This window comes from Halichoerus grypus, chromosome X, assembly GCF_964656455.1.
Source record: "Halichoerus grypus chromosome X, mHalGry1.hap1.1, whole genome shotgun sequence".
NCBI classification, from domain to species: Eukaryota; Metazoa; Chordata; class Mammalia; order Carnivora; family Phocidae; genus Halichoerus; species Halichoerus grypus.
In genome coordinates, this window is record NC_135727.1 from 23,928,630 (window position 1) to 23,953,761 (window position 25,132).

The 25,132-nt window shown below is 36.1% G+C and overlaps 1 pseudogene; it reads left to right on the forward strand.

The window, feature by feature from the left end:
• Positions 1-8,294: 8,294 nt before the first annotated feature.
• On the forward strand, positions 8,295-9,439 carry LOC118551356 (large ribosomal subunit protein eL20 pseudogene; annotated as a pseudogene).
• Positions 9,440-25,132: the final 15,693 nt, after the last annotated feature.

Here is a 25,132-nt window from a genome sequence, read left to right on the forward strand (position 1 = left end):
ACATTCAGACATAGCAAATAATCTTTATATTTTCTCCTCCTCCTCCTCCTTGTCTTTCCTTTTTCTCCTTCTTCAAAATATGTAAGGCATCCCTTCTTGAGCCTTCTGTCCTCTGCTACAATCTGGATTACAACATAGCTTTTATTAAGTTCTCTTTGCCACCATCCTGGAAATCCATTTCAAAATTCGCTTTGATTCCCCTGTCCTTGCATTTCTATATCTTGGTTTACATCCTCATTTTCTTGATTATATTATTTTTTTCATGGAAAAAGTGCATAAGAAGTTGTTTCTTAACTTGTTTTATGTCTTAAAATGTCTTTATTCCAATGTCATCCCCAACTGTTAGTACAGTTGGATATAGAATTCTATATTGCAAATCAGCTTCCCTTTGAATCTTAAAAGTTATACTCCTTTTTCTAGTTTTCAGTACTGCTATTGAGAAGTCTGATACCATTATGATTTGTTATCTTTTGAATGTGACCAGAATGTGGTTCTATTTCTGGAAGCTTTAAGGATTATATCTTTATACTTGTTACTCTAATAATAATTCCCTTGGTGTGGCTAAGTTTTCATTCATTTTAATGGGTATTCAGAATGAGCCACTTTAGTCTAGAAATTTATATTTCTAAGATCTACCAAATATTCTTAAGTTATTTCTTTGATTATTTTTTCTTCTCTTTTCTTTATTATCATTTTATCTTTCTTTCCTTCCTTCCTACCTTCCCTCTTTCCTTTTCTAAATTATAAAGAATTATTCCAAATTTATTCTTCTCTCTTTCTCTCTCCAATATAATATAGAAGTTAGATGTTCTTTAGTCTGAGAAACAAAAATGAGATAATATCCATATATCTCCTCCTATTTTTCCAAAAATGATTGGTAGTTTTTATTTTTTAATTATGTTAGATCTTTTTTTTTTTTTTACAATGATTTGTTAATTCTTGGCTGTTCTTTCATAGTTAAGATGAGGTTCTAAAAACTTGATTGGAAGGAAAATGTACATGGTTGAGACTTATCAATTATAGCAACTCACTGTATGGTGATTCTACTGTGATGGTTTCATTGACAGTGCTCCAAAAGCCAGTTCCTCAGGCTCTTCTTTTCCTTGATATATGAGTTTGTATTATTTTTTACATTTTGGTGTAGGCAACTATGACCTAGCCTTCTGGTTTCTGAATAATATTGAAAATTATATGGAATCTAAAAAAAAAAAAAGAAAAGAAAAGAAATAGACTATATTCTTTAACAACCAATTAAATACTATTTTAAAACTTATTTACATATGTGTCTATGTATATGAAGTCATTTGTACAATTGAGACAAAGAACTAGAAGAGACCTTAGAAAGAATACAACCCTCTAATTTTACAGAGAATTAAACCAAGGTTCAGAAAGATGCAATGACTTTCCCATGTCACACCTAGTTCATCTGGCACTTAGTTCAGTGTTTATTCATACATGATTAATTAAAATGCTAATTAATTGATTAAATGTACCCTATAATACCATGGCATTGCATATACAAAATAGATAACTAGACTCATAAAGGTTAACATACCAAATTTTATTCAATGTGTTCATATTTCCTGTTTTGAATACAAATAATGTATTACAATAAAATATTAGTTTTCCAGTATGTGCACATTAATATGAGCTGGGGGAAGGAAATTAACTTGAGAAGTAAAGATTTTAGCAGTTTTTCTTTAAAGGGAAGAGACTTATGATTAATCAATTGAACATTTATTAAGCAACCTCTAGGAACATGATACTGTTTAGGGTACTAGAAAGTTATCCAAAAAGTGGAAGGTATGGCCTCTGACCTAAAGAAGCTCAACCTATTAATTGTAAGCAATCTTTTAGCACTGTAATGCATTTATATAAAGATTGTTTTATATGTGACTTCTTTTTCTCATGTAAATAACTTAAGTTTTGAGAATTCTTATTCATTATCGTATGTTCTTACATAGATCACAGAGCCAAAACAGGCACTGTGATTAATAAATAAATCTCTCCCATATGCCCCAGGCATTTTTCAAACAGCTGCTTCTGTGCTGTATCTCTTTGAGCTATTTGTTGTCCTGTCTTTGTAAGGGTGGAGACTCAGTTTCTTATCACCCTCCAGACTCTTCCAGAGCCCAGCCCACTGATATTTAAATTTCCAGTCTTTAAGTCCCCTGGTTGTAAGAACTCATGCAATTAAGCCCCTCTGGTTTTCAAAACCAAACATTATGGGATTCGTCTTCCCAGTGTGGGCTCCCTGGTGTGGTTGTCTATTTCTCTCCCCTATCCATGCCCACAGCTCCCCCCAGCAGATGGATCAAGAATCCATTTAGCTTCCCACCACATCTCTCCCCTTTCTACACTCTTCAATGTCCCTTTCTCCACATTTAGTTGTGGAGTTTATTCTGCCAGTCTTTGAGGCATTTTCTGAGTTATTTATACTGAGGTGAGTGTTATCTAATTGTATCCATAGGAGAGTTGAGCTTAGGGTCCTCCTACTCCACAATCTTCCCCTGAAGTCTCTAATATACACAAATTTTTAATTGAATTTGCCCATTGACTTTTATGACTTTTTTTATGTGAAATTTTGAGGCTAAACTGCTATAAGGCATACATGAACTAGAATAGTTACAACCAGTCTTTGGCCCAATTCTGCTTATAACTGAACACTGATCTACTTGTTAACCCTAGTGCATATGCAATAAGCATGAATGGTCTTTTACTGCACTTTCTAGTCATCAAGGCCCAGTGTGGCCAATTGTCCACTGTTGTGTGCAACTATTCTGGTGCACAATCAAGAGAAATGAAGCTATTTTTCTGTTCTTATCTCTTGTAACCATGTCATTTGCAACTGAAAAGTAACTTAAATTAGATAAATAAGCAAGTCTGAAACCAATGGCTGAGGTTTTTTGTTTTTCTTTGTTTGTTTGTTTTTGTTTTTTTCATAAATGAACCTGAGAAGTTTATGGACAAGATGCAGAGTGTTAAGAAAATAATAAGAGGGAGAGTTATTTACTAATCACAGAGCATGTTCCAGAGGGACAGATTTCCTTGGGAGGCTCCTCCAGGAACAAAGGATCTGACAGGTGCCATTTCCCTCCCCCACAGCCCAGATAAACACACAGCCACCTGCAGGAACCAGCAAAGTGCTGGCATTCAAAACCTAACTTGCTTACTACGTGTCCTGCTCCCTCAAGCTGAGCCTTCGTCAGCCCTGGCACTGTGGGTCAACTCCCCCAGAAAACCATCACAAGCCATACCAATACCAATCTCCCCACCGTGCACTTTGCCAAGCTTTGGTCTTTGCAGCAGTGGCAGCTGGTCACCTCCACCAGAGAATACACAACCTTGTTAAAACTGTATGCCCCACCCATGCATGCTTTGCAGATTTCAGCCTGGCTAGCCTTAGTCTCAGTGTGGCTGTGCATCCCCTCTAGCAAAGGACCAGTGCCACTTTGTTAAATATGCACACCCCATCCACTACTTTCAAGAGCAAGAGACATAGTTGACTTTCTGAACACAGAGAAGCAGACACAGAGAGATAAATAAAGTGAGGAGACAGAGGAAAAAGTCCTAAATGAAAGAACAAGATAAAACCACAGCAGGACCGTTAAGTGAAATGCATATAAGTAATATGTCTGATAGAGAATTTAAATTAATGATCATAAAGATACTCACTGGACTTGAGGAAAGAGTGGAGGACATTGGTGAGATCATTAATAAAGAGATGGAAAACACATAAAAAAGAACCAATTAAAGATGAAGAATACAATAAATGAAATTTTTTAAAGATTTTATTTATTTATTTGACAGAGAGAGACACAGCAAGAGAGGGAACACAAACAGGGAGAGTGGGAGAGGGAGAAGCAGGCTTCCCGTAGAGCAAGGAGCCTGATGCGGGGCTCGATCCCAGGACCTTGGGATCATGACCTGAGCCGAAGGCTGATGCTTAAGGACTGAGCCACCCAGGCGCCCCAATAAATGAAATTAAAAGTACACCAGATGTAATAAATTGAAGACTACAGGAGGCAGAAGACCAAATTCATGATCTAGAGGACAGAGTAATGGAGGGGAGAGAAAAAGTATGCAAAATGAGAATAGACTTGGGGAACTCAGTGACTTCATCAAGCATAATAACATTTGCATTATAGGGATCCCAGAAGAAAAGAGAGAAACGGGGGCACAAAATGTATTTGAAGAAATAATATCTGAAAACTTCCATAATCTGGAGAAGGAAACAGATATCCAGATCCAGTAGGCACAGAGATCCCCCAACAAAATCATCCCAAGGAGTTCTGCACCAAGACACATAGTAATTAAAATAGCAAAAAGCAGTGAGAATTTTAATAGCAATAAGAGAAAAGGAGACAACTACATACAAGGGGAACCCCATAAGGCTATCAGTGGATTTTTCAGCAGAAACTTTACAGACCAGAAGACAGTGGCATGATATATTCAAAGTGCTGAAAGGGAAAAAAAAAAATTACAACCAAGAATACTCTATCCAGAAAGGTCATTTTTCAGAATAGAAGGAGAGATAGAGTTTCACAGAAAAACAAAAGCTAAAGGAGTTCATGAACATTAAATCAGCCCTAAAAGAAATGTTAAAGGGGACTCTTTAAGTGGAAATGAAAAGCCATAAGTAAGAGTAAGAAAAGTAAGAAACACAAAAGCATTAAAAACAAACTACTAAACAAACGAAACAACTATATCTGTAAAAACTAGTCAAGGGACTCACAAAATAAAAGGATGTAAAGTATGACACCATATACCTAAAATGTTGGGGGGAGAGTAAAGAATGGGTTCAAATTTAACAACCATAACTTTAATATAGCCTGCCATATGCAGAAGATGTTATATACAAACCTAATGGTAACAAATCAAAAACCAGTGATCGATATGCAAAAAATGAAGGGGGGGTGCCTGGGTGGTTCGGTCATTAAGTGTCTGCTTTTGGCTCGGGTCATGATCCCAGGGTCCTGGGATCGAGTCCCACATTGGGCTCCTTGCTCAGCAGGGAACCTGCTTCTCCCTCTGCCGCTCCCTGCCACTCTGCCTACTTGTGATTCCTCTCTCTCTCTCTCTGTGTATCAAATAAATAAATAAAATCTTTAAAAAAAAAAATGAAGGGGAAGGAAGCCAAGTATATCACTAAAGAAAGCCAACCTATGGTGAGAGAAGAGAGCCAGAGAAGAAAGGAACAGAGAAAATCTACAAAACAACCATGAAACAAGTAACAAAATGGAAATAAATACATACCTATCAATAATTACTTTGAATGTAAATGGACTAAATGCTCTAATCAAAAGACATAGGGTGATGGAATGGATTTAAAAAGAAGACCCATCTTGGGGCATCTGGGTAGCTCAGCCTGTTAAGTGTCTGCATTCGGCTGGGGTCATGATCTCAGGGTCCTGAGATTGAGCCCCACATCAGGCTCCCTGCTCAGCAGGAAGTCTGCTTCTCCCTCTTCCTCTGTGCTCTCTTTCTCGCCCTTGCTCTCTCTCAAGTAAATAAATAAAATCTTAAAAAAATAGAAGATCCATCTGTATGCTGCCTATGAGAGATTCATTTCAGACCTAAAGATACATGCAGATTGAAAGTGAGTGGGTGGAGAAACATTTATCATGAAAATGGATGTGAAAAGAAATCCAGGGTGGTAATACTTATATCAGACAAAATACACTTTAAAACAAAGACTTTGGGGTACCTGGGTGGCTCAGTCAGTTAAACATCTGCCTTCGGCTCAGGTTGTGATCCCTGGGTCCTGGGATTGAGCCCCACATTGGGCTCTCCACTCAGCAGAGAGTTTACTTCTCCCTCTCCCTTTGATCCTCCCCTCTGCTTGTGCTTTTGCTCTCTCTCTCTCTCTCTCACAAATGAATAAATTTTTAAAAATTTAAAAAAAAATTAAAAAAAAAAAACCAAGTCTCTAAGCAGATGCAAAGAAGGACACTATATAATCATTAAAGGGACAACGAAAGAAGACATAACAATTGTAAGTATTTTTGCACCTAACACAGGAGCACCCAAATATAGTAAACAGTTAATAACAGATATAAAGAACTAATTAATAATGATACAGTAATAATAACAGACTTGAACACCTCTTTTACATCAAAGGACAGATCATCTAAATAGAAAATCAACAAGGATCAGTGGCTTTGAATGACACACTGCACCAGATGGATTTAACAGGCATATTCAGAAAATTCCATCCTAAAAAGCAGAATACACATTCTTTTCAAGTGCACATGAAACATTGTCCAGGATAGATCGCATATGAGGCCACAAAACAAGTCTTAACAAATTCAAAAATTGAAGTAATACCAAGCATCTTTTCTGACCATGACACTACGAAACTAGAAGTCAAGTATAAGAAAAAAATCTGGAAAGACCACAAATCCATGGAGGTTAAATAACATGCTACTGAAGGATGAATGGGTCAACCAGGAAATCAAAGCAGAAGTCAAAAATTGCATGGAGAGAAATGAAAATGTAAAGACAATAGTCCAAAATCTTTGGGATGCACCAAAAGTGGTTCTAAGAGGGAAGTTTATAACAATACAGGCCTACCTCAAGAAGCAAGAAAAATCTCAAATAAATAACTTGACCTTATACCTAAAGGAGCTAGAAAAAAAAGAGCAAACAAACCAAAAACCAGCAGAAGGCAGAAAATAATAAAGAAGAGAGCAGAAATAAATGATATAGAAACTAAAAAACAAACAAAAAACAGATCAATGAAACTAGATGCTGGTTCTCTGAAAAGATCAACAATTTTTTTAAATTTTATTATGTTATGTTAGTCACCATACAATACATCATTAGTTTTTGATGTAGAGATACACAATTCATTGTTTTCATATAACACCCAGTGCTCCATGCAGTATGTGCCCTCCTTAATACCCATCACTGGGCTAATGCATCCTCCCACCCCCTTCCCCTCTAAAACCCTGTTTGTTTCTCAGAGTCCATAGTCTCTCATGGTTCATCTCTCCCTCTGATTCTCCCCCTTCATTTTTCCCTTCCTTCTCCTAATGTTCTTCATGCTATTCCTTATGTTCCACAAATAAGTGAAACCATATGATAATTGACTTTCTCTGCTTGACTTATTTCACTTAGCATAATCTCCTCCAGTCCCATCCATGTTGATGTAAAAGTTGGGTATTCATCCTTTCTGATGGCTGAGTCATATTCCATTGTATATATGGACCACTTCTTCTTTATCCATTCATCTGTTGAAGGGCATCTCGGCTCTTTCCACAGTTTGGCTATCAACAAAACTGATAAACCTCTAGCCAGACTCATCAAAAAGAGAGAGGAAAAAAGAAAGAGAAAGAGAGAGGGAAAGAGAGAGGACTCAAATACTCAAAATCAGAAACAAAAGAGAAGAAATAACCAACATCACAGAAATACAAAGGATTGTAAGGGAATTTTTTGAAAAGTTATATGCCAACAAACTAGACAACCTAGAAGAAATGGATAAATTCCTAGAAACATATAACCTACCAAATCTGAAAAAGGAATAAATAGAAAATTTGAACAGACCAGTTGTCAACAATGAAATTGAATCAGTAATCAAAAAACTCCCAACAAACAAAAGCCAGGACCAGATGACTTCACAGGTGAATTCTATCAAACATTTAAAGAAAAGTTAATACTTATTCTTCTCAAACTTTTTTGAAAAAGTAAAAAGTTTTTTGAAGAAGTAAAAGTTTTACTCTTTGCAGATGACATGATACAATGTGTGGAAACCCTAAAGACTCCACCAAAAAAACTACTAGAACTGATAAGTGAATTCAGTATGATTGCAGGATACAAAATGAATGTACAGAAATTCATTGCATTTCTATATACTAATAATAAAGCAGCAGAAAGTGAATTGAGAAAATAATCCCATATACAATTGCACTAAAAATAATAAAATACCTAGGAATAAACCTAATCAAAGAAGTGAAAGAACTTTACTCTGAAAATTATAAAACCCTGATGAAAGAAATTGAAGATGACACCAAGAAATAGAAAGACATTCCATGCTCATGGATTGGAAGAGCAAATATTGTTAAAATGTCTCTACTACCCAGTGCAATCTACAGATTTAATGGAATCCCTATCAAAATACCAACAGCATTTTTTTTTCACAGAGCTAGAAAAAACAATCCTAAAATTGTGTGAAACCACAAAATCCCCAAATAGCCAAAGCAATCTTGAAAAAGAAAAACAAAACTAGAGCTATCACAATTCCAGACTTCAGTTATATTACAAGGCTGTGGTAATCAAAACAATATGGTTCTTTAATGGGGGGCAATGAGAGTGGAGAGTGTGCCATAAGGGCCTTGGGCACACTGTGAGAGTACATGGTGGTGGGGTACTGTCTGCCAACCCCAAATGCCATAATCCACCCCTCTATCACAGGCAAATCTTTGCACCTAATCATGATGTCACCAAGTCCTGCTTCTGGTACTTTATGTCTCAGTTGAAGAAGATGAGAAGATGAAAAAGTCTTCAGGGGAAATTGTCTGTGGACAGGTGTTTGAGAAATCCCCCCTGCAGGTAAAGAACTTTGGTATCTGGCTGTGCTATGACTCCCAGAGTGGCACCCACAACATGTGCTGGGAGTACCAGGACCTGACCACTACACATGCTGTCACCCAGTGTTACTGAGACACGGGTGCCCAGCACTGTGCATGGGCCCACTCGATCCAGATCATGAAGGTGGATGAGATTGCAGCCAGCAAGTGCTGCTAACTGGCAGTCAAGCAGTTCCGTGACTCCCAGATCAAGGTCCCACTGCCCCCACCGAGTCCTATGTCACCAGTACAAGCCATGCTTCACCACCAAGAGGCCCAACACTATATTTTAGATGCAGAGCCTCCCTGTCCCCAGGTCTGCCCAAATAAACTCCTTGGGAAAACAAAACAAAACAAAAACCAGTATGGTACTGGCACAAAAATAGACACAGATCAATAGAACAGAATAGAAAGCCTAGAAATAAACCCATAGTTATATGGTGAATTAATCTTTGCCAAAGAAGGCAAGAATATGCAATGGGGAAAAGAGAGTCTTTTCAATAAATGGTGCAGGGAAAACTGGACAGCTACATGCAAAAGAATAAAACTGGACCACTTTCTTCAGTCATACACAAAAATAAACTCAAAATAGGTTAAGAAACTAAATATTAGACCTGAGACCATAAAAAAAAATCTTGAAAAAGAGCACAGGCAGCAGTTATTTCTCTGACATTGACCATAACAATATCTTCTAAATATGTCTCCTGATGAAAGGGAAACAAAAACAAAAATAAACTATTGGGACTACATCAAAATAAAAAGCTTCTGCACCACAAAGGAAATAACCAACAAAACTAAAAGGCAATCTACAGAATGGGAGAAAATATTCACAAATGACATATCTGATAAAGGGTTAGTGTCCAAAATATAAAAAGAACTTCTACAACTCAACACCAAAAAAACTCCAAATAATACATTAAAAAATGGGCAGAAGATGTGAATAGACATTTCTCCAAAGAAAGCATACAGATGGCCAACAGACACATGAAAAGAAGCTCAATATCACTCATCAGCAGGGAAATGCAAATCAAAACCACAATGAGATATCAGAATGTCAGAATGGCTAAAATTAACAACAGAGGAATGGCTAAAATTAACAGCAGAGGAAACAACAGGTTTTGGCAAGGATGCAGAGAAAGGGGAACCCTCTTACTCTGTTGCTGGGAATGCAAACTGGTGCAGCCACTGTGGCAAATAGTATGGAGGTTCCTCAAAAAATTCAAAACAGAACTACCCTATGATCCAGTAACCACACTGCCAGGTGTATGTATACTCAAAGACTACAAAAACACTAATCCAAAAAATGTATGCACCCATATGTTTATTGTAGCATTATTTACAGTAGCCAAATTATGGAAGCTGCCTGTGTCCACTGACAGATTAATGGATAAAGAAGATGTGGTATTCAGTGGCAAAAAATAATGAAATCTTGTCATTTGCAACAGCATGCATGGATCTAGAGAGTATAATACTAAGTGAAATAAGCCAGTCAGAGAAAGTAAAATTCCATACGATTTTATGAATATGTGGAATTTAAGAAACAAAACAAAGGAACAAAGGGAAAAAAAGAGAGAGACAAACCAAAAAACAGATTTTTACCTATAAAGAAGAAACAGATGGTTACCAGAGGGGAGGGGGGGGGAGGGGCATGGGTGGTATAGGTGAAGGTGATTGAGAGTACACTTAGCTTGATGAGCACCAAGTAATGTATGGGATTGTTGAATCACTATATTGTACACTTGAAACTAATTCATACTGTATATTATCTATTCTGGTATAATATAGTATAATATAATACAATACAATATAATATAATATAATATAAAATATAATATGAAATATAATATAAAATATAATAAATAAAATAAAATAGGGACGCCTGGGTGGCTCAGTCAGTTAAGCATCTGCCTTCCGCTCAGGTCATGATCCCAGAGTCCTGGGATCGAGTACCCCATCGGGCTCCTTGCTCAGTGGGGAGCCTGCTTCTCCCTCTGCCTGCCACTCCCTCTGCTTGTGCTCTCTCTCTCTTTCTCTCTCTGATAAATAAATAAAATCTTTAAATAAAATAAACTATGAAATTTTAGAGAGACTTATAAAGTAAGTTGTAATTCAGAAAAAAATGTGTGCATATTGAATATCTGTTATTTTAGGATATATTGATGAGAATATAAATGGTTATTTTACTCAAATGGCTCATAAACCAGAAGAGGAGACAGAGATATAGGCAGCAAATGTAGAGTTGACAAGTAATTACTAGAAAGCAGAATCTGAACAGTAACAGAATACAAATCCAGACACTATGTAGTGTGAGGCAAGAGAACAAAGAAATTAACTCCAAGGGGGAAGACTTCAAAGAGGGTATATTTTTGGAACCAATCTTTGATAGATGGGTATGACCTTGACACTCAGAGATTGAGCAGAGAAGGATATTCCAGGGAGAGGGAACAGCATGAACAAAAGCAAAGAGCCAAACAAGTACTAGCCAAAGTGCCTGAAGCAAAGAAGATGATCAGAATACAGGCTGAAGAGGTAGGTTGAAATGAAGGACATTTTGAATAGCATGATGAGGAATTTAGATATTATTCAAAAGGAAATTGATAGTTTTAGATAAAGTGAATGGCATGATTAATTTTGAAGTTTAGAAAGATTACTCTGATAGAAGTATAATGATTTAGAACAAATAGAAACTGGAGACAAAGGGAGATATTATGATAGACCCCAAGCATGAAAGAAGGGCATGATTAGGGCAAAAAAGATAAATAGAGAAAAGAGATGCAAAAAATGTTATGCAGTTGAAATCAATAGAGGGATGTAATCAGAGATCAATACCAACACATCTAACATAGGAAATAGCAACATAGAGAATGCAGGGGAAGGAAATAGATTAGATGCTAAACCATTGTGGGTCAACTTAATGTAATGGAAGTTAACGGATTACATGAAGGCTCAGGTGGGAACAAAGGATCATTAAATATCAGTGCACATAGGGGCGCCTGGGTGGTGCAGTCGGTTAAGCATCTGACTCTTGGTTTCGGCTCAGGTCCTGATCTCAGGGTCATGGGACTGAGCCCTGCGTTGGGCTCCTTGCTCAGCACAGAGTCTGCTTAAGACTCTCTCCTTCTGCCCCTCCCCTCCCGCTTTCTTAAATCAGTCAGTCAACCAATCAATCAATCATCAATCTTTTAAAAAGTATCAGTGCACATAATTCCAAGACAAACTCCTAATCCAGGACTGGTGAATTAGTGGTATTCCCTGCATAGATTTAAAAAATGACTAATAACCTACAACATTACTTAGACTAATAGATTTACATTTTGGGGACAATTTTGCTTGAAAAATATCAGTGAATTACTGAGAAAATACATGAAAAATATTTTCATATAAACTGAAACATTTAGAACTTACTCAGATAAGTGAAGTGCAAATCATCCTGGGCTCTGTATGTCCAAAAATTTACTAGTGGGCATGGCTGGGAAATTTTGCCAAGGAATCAGAAATTTGGCAGTAAGTTCCCCATATAGTTAAGTGGGTTCTTTTTTGCTTTTCAAGTGTGAGTCATCTCAAGTGTAAAATTAGAAAAAAGAATGTTTTCAAAAGCCAAATGCTTGATTTTTGCTACATACCAAGAAGTGGGAAATTTTTAGCAATAATGCACATATTTCCAGGCATGGCTGCTATTTGAACAAAATTCTGAGGGGTATATGGAGGACTACCAGGCAGAATGAAGGACTGGGGCCCTTTGGATAGAGGTGAAAGCATGTGCAAATGCAGTAGGTGTTTATAATTACATTACAATCATAGTATTAGTTGCTGGGGCACTTCTGTGACTTATTCCCTGGTTATTAAAATTGTGCAATTAGAATTCATTCTTGCAGACTATGGTGTCAAGACAAAAGTAAATGTAACTGTAGCACCCATAGCTGCAGGGAATTATAGTTCTAACTGCAGTGAAAATATGTCTTTTTTTGGGGGGGAGGGGAAAACCCTGTGGATATGTTTAGAAGGCAGGAAAAAAAGAGCCATGTGCCTATTTCAATATTTACCTTGCCATAGTCAGTCTGATGACAATTGACATTGGAAAGGGTGACATTTCTCTTGTAGACAAGAGTGATTTTCAGTAAAAAATGACCATGAATTTTTATGTTTCTAATGCATGCCTCCTCAATCATGGGGACTGGAAGGGAAAAGCCTGCATTATTAGGTAATTAATGTTTATTAAAAAAAAAAAACTATTGCAAAATCTCAGTGCTCCATGCAAAAGCAGGTGTTCCTGGATAAACTTCTCTTGCACAACTCAACCCCAAGCAGTGACTGTGACTCAGAGATCCTCCTATTTAGTGGTTCTGCCATCCCAGAGGGCCTCCTCAGAATACTGTCCACATTCCATTGGCCAGAGCTAGTTACATACCACTACCTATGTAAAAGAGAGCAGGACATGTAGTATTTTTGTATGTATAGGAGGACAAGGAAATGATGTAGAAACTGGATTCCCAGCACATCACAACAGGACACAGTTTACATAAAATTTAATTATGTCCACAGGAGAAGGCACAAAGTATTCTTGATTAAAGATGAATACTCCAATATAACTATTACATGGATTGTTTTGTGGATTTAGGATTGCACTATTTTCACAAAGAAAGAAAAAATCCATCAGCGAATCTCCCTGTCAGATACTTCAGCCTGTGTAATGGTGGGGTCAAACGAGGACACTGGGCCAGGAGTTTAGATACTTATTACTGTCTTAACTCTATCATTAACTAATTATGTGACCTTTGGTATTGTCCATAACTTTCAGTCTATTCCATCTAGAGAATGAAACTACTAATTCTGGACTTTGTATTTCCCAATTTTTTCAAGATCCCTTTGATAGACCTAAAAGTAAAAGTAGCACAATGCACATACTATATTATCCCCATCTGCCAAGTGAGAATATCTCCTATGCCTTTCTTATTTTCCAACAACTGATTTCTCTCTAATTTCCCTCTTATCACACAAGAGTAGTTGTTGAATAGAATATGATTGGCTGACAAAGAAGGTTTTATGATAATTTCCATCTGTGTATTTTTTTGTTTACCCCAGGGTGGACAAATGGACTCTTTATAGAAGAAATATATGTATCTCACACACCATGTCTACTGAGAGGTGTTGAGGATAATCAATAAAATAAGAAACAAAATAAATTTTGTTTTAACAATCCCTAGATGAATCTGTAGTTCTTTTTAGATAAAAATAAAGTTTTTAATATTGGAAAAAAGACAATTGGATCTAAAAGCAGAATAAAAATGGACTCTCTCCCCTAATTCCTCTCCTTCTTCCAGTTTATTTTCAGTTCCACTTTTATGCAAATATCTTCATGAAGCAGGGTAGCAGAATTTCATATTAGCTTATTCCAAATACAAAATAGGTTGATAAAGAGTTGTTAAATAAAAGAAATTAAGGTAGCTTCTGAATAGGATTGATGATGGAAGTCAAATTAATACTTGGCCTTTTGAGATGGGGTCCTTTTTTATTTATTCTAAATATTTCAAATGCATTTTGTACCAGGAATTTTTCATCTGATCCTAAGACTTTGAGATAAGACAACTTTCTCTAAGGTAAACATACATTTTAAAACCCCAGAGAGGCCAGGCCATTGAATAATAATGGTCTTCTCAGGAATATCAATGCAAGACAAGCATGGTAAGCTTAGTAAAATTATCAGTATTTCTTTCCATCAACTCAATTAATTTTGAAAATACAGTTCTTAAGCATAAATTACCAGTTAACAATTATACTAACATTATTACAAATCAATATTAAATCTGCCAATTATTGCTACTTCATTGATTTGAGTGAGTGGTATATTTTACTGAGGATAAAGATAGAGTCTCTCAAACGACCTGATAATTCAACCTAATTCAATATTTATTTATTGAAAATCTGCTGAGTGTGTGCCAATACACAAAGATGCTAGAGAAGTACACAAGTATACAAGAAATATACAAGAAGTAAAACCTTGTACCTATCTCTAAGTTAACATGATTTAGGAGACAAAATGCACCTTTAGATAAGAATGTTCAAATAAAACTATAAAATAATAAGTAAATACATGCTTCCAGAAACAATGGTAGATTATTTCAAAGGTGAGAGATCATTGTACCTTAAAGAGATGGTGAAGCTTCAGAGATGTTGATAGATTGTTGGGGTTTTTCTTAGGGACAAGATCCTAGACAGGGGGAGAATGGCATGAGAAAAGGTATAGAAGTTATAATGTATAGAAAAAATAAGGATGTTGACTAGAAGTATGAATTCTTATATGGTAGACAGACTAATACGTAGATAGAACAAGTGAGCTAGAATATAGCTGCTGGTCTGAATGTTTGTATCCCTTCAAAATTCATGTTTAACTCCTCCTAATGCCTGATGTGATGGTATTAGTATACTGGACCTTTGTAAGGTGTTTAAACCATAAAAGTGGAACCCTCACAAATTGGAGATTAGTGCTTTATAAAAGAGGTTCCAAGAGATCCCTGTGAGGACACAGAGAGAAGGCACTGGCTATGAAACAGGAAGAGGACCCTCACCAGAGAATGAGACCATACTGGCAACTTGATCTTAGACTTCCAGCCTCCAGAACTTTGAAAAATAAATTTCTGTTGTTTATAAGCTACCCAGTCTGTGGTGTTTTGTTATACCAGCCCAAACAGACTAAGGCAACAAGTTAACTTTGAAAGCCAGGCTGAGGTTTCAACTTAATTATATAGGGAATTGTAAGATGTTTGCACAGGGAAACTACATCATGAAAGTGATGTCTGGGGAAGCCATATAAAATCAAATCCTGCTATATACATACACCTTTAACTAATGCAACAGGTTGAAACCCCACTCCCTTCATCATATTATTCTATTTTCCATTTTATAATTCTTGCATATTTTGACTGGTGCTGACTAGGGACCTAAGTAAAAGTAGTAACTGTGGTGGTTAAGAGACTGCCTCTTCAAGCAAAATTATTGGCTTTTCATTCTGGCTCCAACAATTATTAGCAGAGTGATTTTAGCCAAATTCTTAATCTCACTGTGCCTCAATTTCTGTGTTTGTATAGTGGAGATAATATAATATTTCATAGGATGGTTATGTAGATTAGAATTCCAAACTATTAAGAAAAATTCTTAGGGTTTTATGATGCTTGGCATATAGTAAGCACTTTAAAAGGTTAACTATTATGTTTATTATTGAAGTCCCTTTGCCAAGAGTGCATGTGGCTGTTGGTTTACAAAGTAGTTTAAACCATGTAGTTAAAAATTCACTTTTTCAGATGAAAGCAATATATTGAGAGAAATCCTAAGTATTACACCAAAGATGATGATACGTATTATAAATGTCAACCTGAAAATATACAGCAGATGTTTCACTAAACTAAAATAAACGCAGGGAATATAGTCAATAAAGCCAAATGAAATATGAAAAAAAATAATGTAGTAATAGACCAGAAGTAAAGAGGTGATGCAGAGAACTAAGGCTTCTGTCTGCCAAACTTTGAGAATCTTCTGCTTAGATGTCCCTATAGTGTCTGCTCTCTGCGTATACTGTTAAAGCTCTAATTGGCTTGCTTATTTATTATTTATTTATTTATTTTGTTCTGGATCTTTTTTATTTTCTAAAATTCATCAAGACACTTCTTTTGCTAAAAACTTTGCTGAAAATATTACTTTTTAAAATTTAAATTCAATTAGCCAAGGTATAGTACATCACTAGTTTTTGATACAGTGTTCAGTGATTCATTAGTTCAGTATAACACCCAGTGCTCATCATATCACATGCCCTCTTTAATGCCCATCACCCAGTTACCCCATTCCCCCACCCACCTTCTTTTTCACAACCTTCAGTTTGTTTCCTGGAGCCCAGAGTCTCATGGTTTGTCTCCCTCACTGATTTCTTCCCATTCAGTTTCCACCCCGCCCCTATTGTCCTCTGAACTATTCCTTATGTTCTACATATGAGTGAAACTATATGATAATTGTTTTTCTTTGATTAACTTATTTCACTTACCATAATCCCTCCAGTTCCATCCATGTTGATGTAAATGGTAGATATTCATCCTTTCTGATGGCTGAGTAATATTCCATTGTATATATGGACCACATCTTCTTTATCTATTCATCTGTGGAAGGAGATCTCGGCTCCTTCCAGTTTGGTTATTGTGTACATTGCTGCTATGAACATTGGGGTGCAGGTGCCCTTTTGGATCATTACATTTGTATCTTTGGGGTAAATACCCAGTAGTGCAATTGCTGGGTTGTAGGGTAGCTCTATTTTTAACGTCTTGAAGAACCTCCATACTGTTTTCCAGAGTTGCTGTACCAGCTTGCATTCCCACCAACAGTGTAAGAGGGTTCCCTATTCTCTACATCCTCACCAACATTTCTTGTTCCCTGTCTTGTTAATTTTGGCCATTCTGACTGGTGTGAGGTGGTATCTCATTGTGGTTTTGATTTGTATTTTCCTGATGGCAAGTGATGTGGAGCATTTTTTCATGTGTCTGTTGGCCATTTGTACGTCTTCTTTGGAGAAGAGTCTGTTCATGTCTTCTGTCCATTTCTTGACTGGATTATTTATTTTTTGGGGTGCTCTGATTGGCTTTACTGAGAAAATCTAATTCCTTATGTAATTCCACAGCAGTGAATTATGTTGCCTGTCTGAGCATCTGAGACAAGATGACACATAACAGAATAGACTTGTGCACATGTTAATTATTGGTGAGGAAGAAACTATCACTTGGCATGGGCATAGGGCAAGTAACAGTAACACTCTATATTTTATTAGGGACAAGATAAAGAAGAGGATGAAGTGATCCTGGGTTTCCAGAATGCTTCATTCTGTTTCAGCTACAGGGACCTGATTTGGGGAACATGGATTATAAGGGGTTTGTGTGTGTGCTTGGGCATGTATGTGTACCTGTATGTGTTTTTCATTTTGACAGCTAGAAACTATTCTTAGTGCTGAACTACATACTCACACAACCAGCGAACTTAAACTATGCCTCTAGTAATCAAAGATTTTTGTTGTTACTTCCATGGAAACACTTGAAATAGTTTTTCATTTATGTGTATTTAGATTGAAGTCAACTTCATCATTTTAATCATGTGTTCATTGGTCTTTTAAGAGGTGAATGTGTGTGTACAGAAGTCTTAGAAAGAGAGAAAAATAGGTCATTGCTATTCAGTAACTAGCACTGGAAGTAAATATATTACTCTGACTTTATCTGTAATGTCTACTGTTCTACACACAGTAATGAATATATTAGTCTGACTTCATCTGTAATGTCTACTTCTATTTTACACACAGTAATGATATATAAGCCCTTAGCTTTGAGCCCCATTACAGAGAGCTCATTATCATGTGCATTTTTATATATTTGTGTCAAATCATAACCCCTATATTTGAATGCAGTATACACTCTCAATAAATCAGAAGGGGAATAACAAGAATTCTCAACTAGCTGAAATTGTTCCCTTTTGTATCATTCGAGTTTTTGTCAGAAAGGAGATATATATATATAGATAGATAGATAGATAGAGATAGATAGATATAGATATAGATATAGATATAGATATAGATATAGATATAGATATAGATATAGATAGATATATATATATCTTATGTAAAAGGATGTTTACCTTTATGCAATTGTGGAAGCTAATTAAACAGTCTGTATACACATGATGCTTCCACGTCAGGTGCTGGAGCCTGAGGTCAGCAAGGGAGGGAATACAGAAGTGTAAAAACAAACTGGAAACTGCAAGAATTGACTGAATCTCACAAGCATGCACTGACACCTGCATCACTTTGAGGCTTTCAATTTTGATATTTTTTTTCTTTTTTCAAGTTTTTATATACAATGGAATATTACTCAGCCATCAGAAAAGATGAATACCTACCATTTGTATCGATATGGAAGGAACTGGAGGGGATTATGCTAAGTGAAGTAAGTCAAGCAAAGAAAGACAATTATCATATGGTTTCACTCATACGTGGAACATAAGGAATAGTGTGGAGGACCACAGGGGAAGGGAGGGGAAGCTGAATGGGAAGAAATCAGAGAGGAAAACAAACCATGAGAGACTCTGGACTCCAGGAAACAAACTGAAGGTTACAGAGGGGAGGGAGGTGGGAGGATGGGGTAACTGGGTGATGGGTATTAAAGAGGGCACGTGTTGTGATGAGCACTGGGTGTTATATGCAACTAATGAATCGTTGAACACTACATCAAAAACTAGTGATGTACTTAACATAATAAAAAAATGTTTCCATAAAAAATTTAAAAATTTCCAGTTAGTTAACATACAGTGTAATATTAGTTTCAGGTATAAAATTTAGTAATTCATCACTTACATACAACACCCAATGCTCTTCACAAGCACCCTCTTAAATACCCATCACCTATTTAACCATGAAGAAGCTGATATTCCTCATCACAGAGCTAAACACACATCTGGTCTAGGAGTCAGAGAATCTGACCGATGGAGGAGATCCCATGGAAACTGAAGGGGCTTCTGTCCCGTGCCAACAAGAGTCAACAGATAAGAAACAACAAACATGGAGTGCAACAGCACTGAATGTCCTAAATTGATCTCCTGAGCCTTCAAATCCTGTGTGAAATATTTTTTTGTGTGTTCCAAATACCCCTTGAACTGCAGACAAAAGAGTTCTGAAAGACATAGTTCTAGCCTAGCTAAATTGACACAATACAAATCCACCATACCTGCAGTTCACAGGAAAAAAACAAGGTAAATAATGTGAAAACAAGTTGATATAGTTACAGTTAGTTTTGTCTTTGGATCCACATATATTTAGACCAGTATACATTCGGCACTATTTCTTAGAACTTCCTTATCTCCAGTTCTGGAGAGTTTTAAGATCAGAGGGTGTTTGTGTCACAAATGATGTGAAATGTCAGTCATCTACTATAAACACTCTTGATGCTTCAGTGTTCACCACAATGCAATGCTACATCATCATCCACCCCTGGCATAGCACATTCACTACAAGGAAGCTCACTATCTCTTTTTTGAACTAATACAATAGTTTGAAAATTCTTCTTGACTTTGAGTATATATTTGTCACTTCTCATCTTTCACTAGTCAACCCTGTTTAGCCCTCTGAAGTCTCAAAAATCAACATTTTTCTTTCTCTTTTTATTTATTTAATTTTATTTTTTAAAAGATTTATTTATTTATGTTAGAGAGAGGGAGGGGGAGGGGGAGAGGGAAAGAGAATCTTAAGCAAACTGTGCACAGGGCTAGATCTCACAAACCTGAGATCACCACCCTGAGATCATGACCTGAGCTGAAACCAAGAGTCAGATGCTTAACCCACTGCACCACCCAGGGGCCCCACTTTTTGAGTAATTTAAAGCAGTTTTTAAGAGTCTCTTATGGTTTGCCTCCCTCTCTCTTTTTTTTCCCCTTCTCCTGTGTTCATTTGTTTTGTGATGAGCACTGGGTGTAAGTGATGAATCCCTAAATTCTAGTTTTGAAACCAAAATTACATTATATCTTAGCTAACTAGAATTTAAATAAAAACTTGAAAAAAATTAAAAGTATATAAAGAGCATTTAGCCATAAATCAAAAAAATAAACAAATGAAAATATATTTGCTCTCAAAAAATTAAATATAACAATTTTTAGGACTCTCCAAAACTCCTCTATTCTAAGCATCCACAATTCTTTGAAATATTTTTTTTATGTTTGTGAAACATGTCTTTTATTTTATTGCTTTCCCCAAATTTAATTCTATCACACAAATATTTTGAAAAGCTTTTGTTGATTTTTCAACATGCCTTTGCAGTTCTTTTTTTTTTTTAATTTTATTATGTTATGTTAATCACCATAGATTACATCATTAGTTTTTGGTGTAGTGTTCCATGATTCATTGTTTGTGTGTAACACCCAGTGCTCCATTCAATACATGACCTCTTTAATACCCATCACCAGGCTAACCCATCCCCCCCCTCTAGAACCCTCAGTTTGTTTCTCAGAGTCCATAGTCTCTCATGGTTCATCTCCCCCTCCGATTTCCCCACCTTCATTTTACCCTTCCTACTATCTTCTTTTTTTAACATATAAAGTATTATTTGTTTCAGATATTTTTATAACACTTTGTGCAGAACAGGTGCTCATTATAGGGTCAGGTTCTCTCAGATTTTCTCTGCTTTCATAATTCTCTCTTTATCACTGTGTCCTTTGAGGTTCTAGTCCCTAAGACATCCCTGATAGAAGTAGAAATATATCAGTTGTTTGGCTTTCTATTTCCCAATTTAATGGGGCTCATACTGAAGCATTTTTATAGTCTTGGGATCACTTTAGAGAGGAAGGCAATGTGATACAATAAAAAGAATGCAGGTGATGTGCGATAGTAACTAGACAACAGAAATAAGAAATCTATCTTAGAAAGAATGCTCAAAAAAGGAAATGAAAAATACTCAAAGAAGGTCACTCAAAAAAGATGATAATTGAGTGAGACCTGAAGAATGGAAAGGAACAGTCTAGGAGAAAGTAGCATGAGCTAGAGAGGTCAATAGGGACAAGACAATGCATGGCCTTTAAGGTTGTGTAAAACACTAAAAATAATCAATTGATCTTTGACAAAGGGGCAAGAGAAATGCAAGGGAGCAAAGATAGTCTTTTTGACAAATGGTGCTGGCACAACTAGATGTCCACATGCAAAAAATGAATCCAGATAAAGACCTGACACCCATCAGGGAGGTGCCTGTGTGGCACAGTCTGTTAAGTCTGATTCTTAGTTTCAGCTCAGGTCATGATCTTAGGGTCTTAAGATGGAGCCCAGCATCAGGCTCCATGCTCAGCATGGAGTCTTCTTGGGATTCTTCCTCTCCCCCTGTCCTCCCCCTAACCTAAAATAAATAGATAAAACACAAATATAAAACTCCTAGAAGATAATGAGAAAACCTAGATGACCTTGAGTTTGATGATGACTTTGTAGATACAACACCAGAGGAATGATCCATGAAAGAAGTAACTGATAAGCTGGACTTCATTAAAATTAAAAACTTCTGCTCTGCAAAAGATATCAAGAGTATAAGAAAACAAGTCACAAACTAGAAGCAAATATTTGCAAAAGACACATCTGATAAAGAAATGTTATCCAAAATATATAAAGAACTCTTAAAACTTAACAATAAGAAAATAAACAAACTTATTAAAAATGGGCCAAAGACCTTAACAGATACTTCACCAAAAAAGTTATACCAATGGTAAATAAAGATAAGAAAAGATGCTCCACATCGCGTATCATCAAGAAAATGAAAATTAAAACAATGAGATACCACTACATACCTATTTGTATGGCCAAAATCTGGAAAACTGACAACCTCAAATCCTGGTGATGATGTAGAGCAACAAGAACCCTCATTCATTGCTCATGGGAATGCAAAATGGTTTAGCTACTTTGGAAGAGAGTTTAGCAGTTTCTTACAAAATTGTACATACTTTTACCATACAGTCCAGCAGTCATGCTCCTTGGTATTTATCTAAAGGACTTGAAACATGTCCACATAAGAGCCAGCACATGAATGTATATAGCAGCTTTATTCGTTATTTTCAAAACTTGGAAGCAAAAAAGATATCCTTTAGTAGGTGAATGGATAAACAAACTTTGATACACAGATAATGGAATATTACTTAGTGCTTAAAAGAAATGAGCTATCAAGCCATGTAAAGACATGGAAGAAATGTAAATGCATATTGCTAAGTGAAAAAAGCTAATATGAAAAGTTTACATACTATATGATTTCAACGGTATGACATTTTGGACAATTCAAAACTATGGAGACAGTAAAAAGTTCAGTGAATGCCAGGGGTTGAGAGTGGCGGAAAGAATGAATCAGCAGCACACAGAGAATATTTTGGGCAGTGAAAATACTCTGTATGATACTATAATTATAGATATGTGTCATTATATATTTGTCCAAACCCATAGAACGTACAATACCAAGAGTGAACCATAATGTAAACTATGGACTTTGGGTGATTATGATGTGTGAACATAGGTTTATCAATTGTAACAAATACACCATTCTGGTGAGTGATGTTGATAATGGAGGAGTCTGTTCCTGTGCTGGGGCTGAGGGTAAGTGAGGAATCTCCTTACCTTTCGCTCAATTCTGCCATGCATCTAAAACTAATCTAAAAAGCTAATCATCCTTTATGTTGTATGTGGCTTATGTTCTGAAAATGTTGAATGAGCTGACAATTAAAATTTAGACTGAGATTCAGTTTTACTGAATAAAGAGGTGTCATCAACAAATTGTATCATTTTAGGAACTATTCTTAACTTTGTAACTCACTTTATTCATCTAAATAAAGGAAATAATACTTCTGTGTCGGTTAAGTTTACTTTGGGAAAATAAACCATGAAAAAGAACATTGCAATATTGTAAATGCTTTATGAAATAAAGCAAAATGGGAAAAATCACTCTGCAAATGGACAAGATTAACAGGAAATACCCCTATTTCTTTGTTTGTTGTCAATGGACTGATTTTGAGCAGTTGTGCCATTGTTTTCCTTTTGAATATTTCTCTTCACATTTTTATTCTTATAAAGCTAACTTTTCTACTTTGTGAATAAAGAATTTCTTTATGTGTCATAGATTGGGAGTAGTTTTTCCTTGTCTGATGTCCTAATGGCTCGGCTTTGATGGAAGCTTCTTGAGGCACTCTGTTCACTTTTGTAACATCAAGGATTCTTTCTAATGTGTTTTCTTGTGATGAATGGCAAGAACTTTATTTCATTTGGTGTGACAATGAATATAATAATAAAAATAATTATTTTTAGTATCATTTTTTTTCTATCACTGTAGCAATTACCATTCACTAGGTAATTGTGGTGTTCTCAGCCCCATATACACATTAATTAAATTAGGCCTCAATAATGACTTGAAAAGTCAGCATTTAAAAAGGCTTATCTTTATTTTTCCAGGTAAGGAAAGCAAGGCTCAGTAAAACTGTAACTCAGCTACAAAGCAAACGTGCTGAGATTCAAACACAGATCTGTCTGATAATGAAGTCTCTTCTCTTTTCAAACAATCATCTCAGGGCTTTTGAGGTATAAGCTGACACTCTAAACATTAATCCATACATCATAAAAATAAAATAGGTCTCGGGGCACCTGGGTGGCTCAGTTGTTAAGCTTCTGCCTTCGGCTCAGGTCATGATCCCAGGATCCTGGGATGGAGCCCCGCATTGGGCTCCCTGCTCTTCAGGAAGGCTGCTTCTCCCTCTCCCACTCCCCCTGTTTGTGTTCCCTCTCTCACTGTGTCTCTCTCTGTCAAATAAATAAAATCTTAAAAAAAATAAATAAAAATAAAATAAGTCTCATTAATTAATGATCATTTAAGAACACAAGGAGTGCATTCAGGAAATCCAACAGTTATGCATTTACATTTACTTCCAGCCTCTGTGCTAAAAGTTCTCAAAATACTCAAGTCCTGAAAACAGTACCAGGGTGTTCTATTGCTAATTAAATAGCAGTAACACTCTCCTAATCCACAGAAAAATTAAGTTAATTAATAGAATTCCCTTCATTTGAACATTTTCCCCATACGCCTTTCTTGAACTATCAGCATTTGCAATTCAGGTACATAATTAGCTTATTTTGATCTTTCTATATGTATTCTCATCCTTTGTCTTTAATCTGTGATGTATACTTTTTTAAATTTTTATTGAAATTCCAATTAACTACCATACACTGTAATATTAGTTTCAGGTGTACAATATAGTGATTCAACACTTTCATACAACACCCAGTGCTCATCACAAATACTCTCCTTAATAACCATCACCTGTTTAACCCACCACCCACCACCCGCCCTTCTGGTATCATCGGTTTGGTCTCTATAGTTAAGAGTCTATTTTTGGTGTCTCTCTCTCTCTCTCTGTCCCTTCCCATTGCTCTTTTTTTCTTAAATTCCACATATGAGTGAAATCATACGGTATGTGTCTTTCTCTGACTGACTTATTTCACTTATCGTAATACTCTCTGCCTCCATCCATGTTGTTGCAAATGTCAAGATTTCATTCTTTTTGATGGCTAATATTTAATTAAATATAGAATATTAATGGATGGAATGGAATACAGTGCAAGGAGAAGAGGAATGCAAAATTAAGTTTGGAGAAAGAGAATGGGTGTTATGGGCTTTAACCCCAAAACTGTGGGAAGTTACTCCTGGATTTTAAGCAAAAGAGTGATAGAATCAAATCTACCTTAAAAAAAAAAAAGAACAGAATCCAATATTCATATGATATATATATCACATCTTCTTTATCCATTTATCAATTGATGCACGCTTGGGCTGTTTCCATAATTTGGCTATTGTAGTTAATGCTGCTATAAAAAGTAAACATCAGGGTGCATGTATCCCTTTGAATTAGTATTTTTATATTCTTTCGGTAAATACCTGGTAGTGGAATTGCTAGATCATAAGGTAGTTCTATTTTTAACTTCTTGAGCAACCTCCATACTGTTTTCAAGAGTGTCTGTACCATTTTTCATTCCCATCAACAGA